The following is a 6,404-nucleotide window of genomic DNA, read 5'->3' as shown; positions in this document are numbered from 1 at the left end:
AATAAATACCATGCTGCTTTTAACTTTCAATGCTTTGTCTTAATGTCTAGAGTGATTGAAGTAATAAGTTAGATTTCTTTGAGCACCTGGTGACAGCCGGATTTTTGCCATTATTTCTGTGCTGCGAGGTTTATATGGCTGAGAGTGAAGAGCGCTATACTCAACAGAAGGGACAGATACGATAAAGAAGGTATTCTTGGCTGATGAATGGCCTATAGTCAAGAGTGCTGAGTCTTTGTATGTTTAAATGTATTCTTGTAGACCAAAAGTAATATTTAGGTCTGAGATATCACTAAAACGTATTGTTGTTCGTGCCGAAAATAAGTAAGTCTCTTGAAGTGCTGAATGACAGGCTGTTATTCCTATAGCACTGGTGTGGTTTAAAGTGCTAAGGGTTAATCAGCGTGTGTGTGTCATTCATGGAGCACTGTTGTGGTTAGGGTCTGTGTGTGTGTTTATCTGTGTGTGTGTGTATTCATCTTAAAGTGCAACAGTAGACCAACCCGATAACGAACTTGACAAGAACCCTTACCCTTGAGGAAACAGGTAAAAGGGCAAGTGGAGGGAAATACCACGTTAATACATTTGGAAATACCACGATAATACACATTGTCATGATGTAATTCCAAACACAGAATCAAAATTCAATGCAATATTAATGAAAAAGTAAAAGCGAAAAGAGATCGAATATATGAACATAGGTGATATGACAGAAGTGCGCCGCATGAGATGCAGATCACACGGTATGGCAGCAACTGATTGATCACCATTTAAGAGGAGTGACCGCATCTCCTTGGGATGTGTTTTCTTGACGAGCGAAGCGAGCAGGGGACGAAACCCCCTAGTAATTCTTAAATGAAATTATGCAATAGGAGCCCCAGGCCCAAACCTGAAACACCGTGATCCAAACTCTCTAAACATTCCTATTTCAAATAAAAGTTTGACAAAAATGAAAGTTACAGCAAGAATTTCAGCATGCCACCCACCCCAGTGTTTCTTAGATTTTGCTGTCTTAACCTGCCATTGCAAAAGTTATTAAATTGACTTTGTGATAAACGTTTCAAAACCACTATGGGACGTTAAGGCACATTGGTTCTGACATAAATCTTTTTACAAAATAGGTTGAGTGAAGGGGTACACCGTTTTCGTCTGGCTAATGACGCGGACAGGGAAAAACATTCTTACTGAGGCTCCTAGAAAGCTAATATCAAGGAGATATTTGAAGGAAGAAAGCACACTTGCTACAGCTGCTTGACATGTTAATCCAAATGGCATACAAGACAACTGTATCCATATTTAGACAACCCTGGTGATAGCAATGCAAGGACTTGGTGCCGCACAGCTAACTGTGTGGTGCCAGCTGAGCTGCTAAACCTTATTTAGAGTCTACTACCCTAACAGATATGCCAGACTGCAAAAGGGTTTATGAAAAAGAGGAATATCTGCAATATGGCTACTCACGCCATTACTAAGACATAGTATTTATGTAAATAAGTGACCGTCCCTAGAAGGAATAAAAGATGTGGGGTGTGTGTGGGAATGACATTTCATATAGAATAGTCATCAATTGTGAGAAAGTACAGGACAGGATATCAAGCTGTTAAGGTGTGGTGGTTTGTGGACTACTCTAGCACAATGAAAACACGCCTGCAGTGTCTTTTTATTTCCTTCAAACAGAAATTCCTCTGTGATTAGTCAGGTCAGGTCAGGTCAGGGAGCATGCACTGATACAGCACCCACTACACAACGAAACAGTTCAAGATCCCAGTTGGCAACCCCCCAGGCAGACACACTGTCCAGTCCCAACCCCCTGGAAATGACCATCTATCTGCCACAGCCAGGTGTTACATGGGCGTCCCCTTGGCCTTGTCCAGCCACTCAGGTCCTCAACAATGAGGGTCCTGTGAGCCGGATCACCCTCGGGGGAATCAAGCCACATGGCCGTAGTGCCATAACTGACATGCCCTCACAGTGCAGGTAATGTGCCTCATTCGGGACTCCATGAGCAACACAAAATCAAACCAAAGGAGTCCAGCGTTCGTCTCAGGTCACTGGAGAGGGTCCATGTCTCACGACCATATAGCAGAACAGGAAGCACCAGAACTCTAAAGACTTGGACCTTTGTCCTCTTGCAGAGATATCTGGAGCGCCACACACCCTTTTCCAGCGACCTCATGACCCCCCATGCTCTCCCAATCCGTCTACTGACTTCATATTGTTTTATTTGTGGAACCTCACTGCACACTTTTAATAATGTGGTCTCTTTCCACATAAATTATTAAAGCCAGGGCTAAGACTTAATAATTCAAAACTTTGTCCTGTGTTGCATGCAATTCCAAGGCCTGCCCACGGCTGTTCATTGCTCATTTCCTAATGCTCAAGTCAGAATTTCTTTCTTTTTACATAAGCAGGTAAGCATTTACATATATTACTGGACAGATTTGTTGGTACCACTTCACGAAAAAAGAAGAACCCACAATTGTTCAATTTTAATTATGCATTTCATTTCTTCTTTGCCATATGTGCACATTCACCTCCACCCTTTATGTTGCTTTTATCTGCTTACTCATGCCCACCACACCAACAAGTGCAGGAATCCACAGGAAACCATAAATATTTGGAACAAGACAACTTTTTTCTAATTTGGTTCTGTACATTACCACAATGAATTTTAAATGAAACAACTCAGATGCAGTTGAAGTGCAGACTTATAGCTTTAATTCAGTGGGGTGAACAAAACAATTGCATAAAAATGTGAGTCAACTAAAGCATTCTTTTAACACAATCCCTTTATTTCAGGGGCTCAAAAGTAATTGGACAAATTAAGTAACTGGAAATAAAATGTTCATTTCTAATACTTGGTTGAAAACCCTTTGCTGGCAAGGACAGCTTGAAGTCTTGAACTCATGGACATCACCAGATGCTGGGTTTCCTCCTTTTTAATGCTCTGCCAGGCCTTTACTGCAGCGGCTTTCAGTTGCTGTTTGTTTGTGGGCCTTTCTGTCCGAAGTTTAGTCTTCAACAAGTGAAATGCCTGCTCAGGTGGGTTAAGATCAGGTGACTGACTTGGCCATTCAAGAATTTTCCACTTTTTTGCTTTAATAAACTCCTGGGTTGCTTTGGCTGTATGTTTTGGGTCATTGTCCATCTGTATCATGAAACACAGCCCAATCAATTTGACGTCATTTAGCTGGATTGGAGCAGACAGTATGTCTCTGAACACCTCAGAATTCATTCAGCTGCTTCTGTCCTGTGTCACATCATCAATAAACACTAGAGTGCCACTGGCAGCCATGCACGCCCAAGCCATCACACTGCCTCCACTGTGTTTTACAGATGATGTGGCATGCTTTAGATAATGAGCCATCATTCTGGTGGAGGTTGATCTTGGTTTCATCTGTCAAAGAATGTCTTTCCAGAACTGCCCTGGCTTTTTTAGATGTTCTTTAGCAAAGTCCAATCTAGCCTTTCTATTCTTGAGGCTTATGAGTGGCTTGCACCTTGCAGTGCACCCTCTGTATTTACTTTCATGCAGTCTTCTCTTTATGGTAGACTTGGATATCGATACGCCGACCCCCTGGAGAGTGTTGTTCACTTGGTTGGCTGTTGTGAAGAGGTTTCTCTTCACCATGGAAATGATTCTGCGATCATCCACCACTGTTGTCTTCCGTGGACGTCCAGGTCTTTTTGCGTTGCTGAGTTCACCAGTGCTTGCTTTCTTTCTCAGGATGTACCAAAACTGTAGATTTTGCCACTCGTAATATTGTAGCAATTTCTCAGCTGTTTTTTTCTGTTCTCGCAGATTAAGGATGGCTTCTTTCACCTGCATGGAGAGCTCCTTTGACCGCATGTTGTCTGTTCACAGCAAAATCTTCCACATGCAAGCACCACACCTCAAATCAACTCCAGGCCTTTTATCTGCTTAATTGATAATGACATAGCGACGGACTTGCCCATGAAATAGCCTTTGAGTCAATTGTCCAATTACTTTTGAGCCCCTGAAATAAAGGGATTGTGTTAAAAGAATGCTTTAGTTGCCTCACATTTTTATGCAAATCTTTTTGTTCACCCCACTGAATTAAAGCTATAAGTCTGCACTTCAACTGCATCTGAGTTGTTTCATTTAAAATTCATTGTGGTAATGTACAGAACCAAAATTAGAAAAAAGTTGTCTCTGTCCAAATATTTATGGACCTAACTGTACATCCCATCATTTTAAATAGTACCCACCACACGATGAACCACCTCAGGTTTGGAATTAATGATGCCAACTGAACCATCCTATAACTCTACTATACCAGTCTTTTTGATATAAAATGACTGGACAGTATTTAAAAGAGAGAAAGAGAGAGGGGTTGGGAGCCTGCACTGATACAGCACGTCACCACATCCACCACACGATAAACCACCTCTGGATCCCAGATTAGGACCTGAGTATAGCTATGCAATGGGTGACACCTTAGCACCACACCAGTTCAGATGGAGTGAAACAGCATGAGGTTTTTTTTTACTGGGGCTGGAGTGCCAATCCTGTCACCAACACCCAAGTTTTCCCAGCAAGGGCTTGCATTACTTCATACAATATACCTGGTTTAGCTGCTGAGTAAACATTTGTCGAACTCTAAAATGTTGAACTGGAATCAGTTAATATTCAGCTGCCTCACCTCTTTCATCCACTGTAAAGCTAATAGCACAGCTGCCATTTCACCTGTATTCAGGGTGTCCATAAAGTCTGTGTGCAATTTAAAATAGCTGTAACTCTGCCAATACTGATGCAAAAAATCGAGTCATAGGGCCATTCTTTTTTGAAGGGCGTGTTGTTAATGGTGATAGCTATTTAGAAATGCTGCAAAATTACTTTATTCCTCAACTTGAACAATTAGGACTGATAGAGAATACAGTGTTTCAACAAGATGGTGCTCCTGGTCACTTTGCTTTGCATGTTAGACAGTTTCTGCATGAGAAATTCCCCAACATATGGATTGGAAGAGGTGGACCATTTTCTTGGCCTCCACGTTCACCAGATTTGACTCCACTGAATGTATTTTTATGGGGACATGTGAAAACTAATGTTTATTCAACCAAACCTCGATCTTTAGAAGACTTGCATGCGAGGATAACTGATGTGATTGTTGGTATTACTGAAAATCAGCTTGAAAATGTTTTCTGAGAACTACAGAATCGTATTACCCTTTGTATTAGTAATGATGGTGGACATGTTGAAAATTAACAAGAGCAACAGAAAATGCGTTTATTCTTTCTAATTCTTTTTACAGATTCTTTCTATCATGTATATTTACAAAATTACAACTATTTTAAATTGCACACAGACTTTATGGACACCCTGTATACTTTGCTATATGAAAATCTGGCACCACAGATCCTAACAAATTTATTGGTACCCCTCCACGAAAAAAAGAAGAGCCAACAACTGTCTTTGAAATCACTTGACACTGACCAAAGTAATTGGCACCCATCATTGTTTACACATATTCCGTATTTAACAAAAAAATCAGACTTCAAAGTTTTGATTCAATAGAATATTTCAAACAATAACATAACTGAAAATGGCATGGACAAAAACAATGGGACCCTTAACCTAATATTTTTGTTGCACAGCCTTTAGAGTTTGCATTCACTGCACACAAGCGATTCCTGGAGCTCTCCATGAGTCTTCTGCTCCTGTCCACACGTTGTTTGGCCCACTCATCCTGAGCAAACTGCTCCAGCTGGTCTGCCTAGTTCAGTTCTTTCCTTAGATGTTCGCCATAGTTGACATTTGGTATCGCTTTACTTTAGGTACTACAAAAATGCATCTATTACTCACTTTTATGTAACTAGACCTTAACAAAGGCTTCTTTGGGTTTTCATAACTCTTACAAAGTTTCACTAAAGTGTTAATTCATCTCTGCAGTGTGACCAACTAACAAAATGTCACTTTGGAGTGGACCGAGGTGGCTTAACTGAGACACATTTCTCTTGATATTACATATTTAGTATAAGGCCGGTGAATCCGTCATATTAACAAAGAATTTTGCCATCATTTCAATATACCACACTACAAATGATCAAATAACCAATCTATGGATGTTTTAGAAGTGTCATGAAGCCCAAAAGAAGCCTTTGTTAAGGTCTTGTTACATCATCAATGACAAATAGATGCACTGTTGCAGTACCCAAACTAAAGTGTTACCTGATCTTTTGTCACATTTCATTTGCTTTATTCAATGACACTTCAAAGGTGTGCAGTCATCACTTTTCAGTGGTTCATCTCATTCTTTCTACCTCACACAACTGTATTTGATTTGTCCATCACACACCTACCTGCACATTACACTTTATACTTCTAATCTGTTTTTATACTTTATGCTGCTTCTGTTACTTATTATCTATCTGCTACTTAT

General features: G+C 40.5%; 1 protein-coding gene across 1 annotated transcript in view; it reads right to left on the bottom strand.

Annotated features, from left to right (window-relative positions):
* Window positions 1-3,982: 3,982 nt before the first annotated feature.
* The window catches only part of hsd17b7 (hydroxysteroid (17-beta) dehydrogenase 7), a 60,428-nt gene continuing 58,006 nt past the window's right edge, over window positions 3,983-6,404 (bottom strand). The window contains exon 10 of the mRNA XM_039734967.1: window positions 3,983-3,998. The gene's annotated coding sequence lies outside the window, so the exon portion shown is untranslated. The remainder of the gene's footprint in view (window positions 3,999-6,404) is intronic.

Source organism: Polypterus senegalus, chromosome 14 (assembly GCF_016835505.1).
Source record: "Polypterus senegalus isolate Bchr_013 chromosome 14, ASM1683550v1, whole genome shotgun sequence".
NCBI lineage: Eukaryota > Metazoa > Chordata > Cladistia > Polypteriformes > Polypteridae > Polypterus > Polypterus senegalus.
Note: the sequence above shows the minus strand (reverse complement) of the source record. Positions and strands in the feature narration are given on the sequence as shown.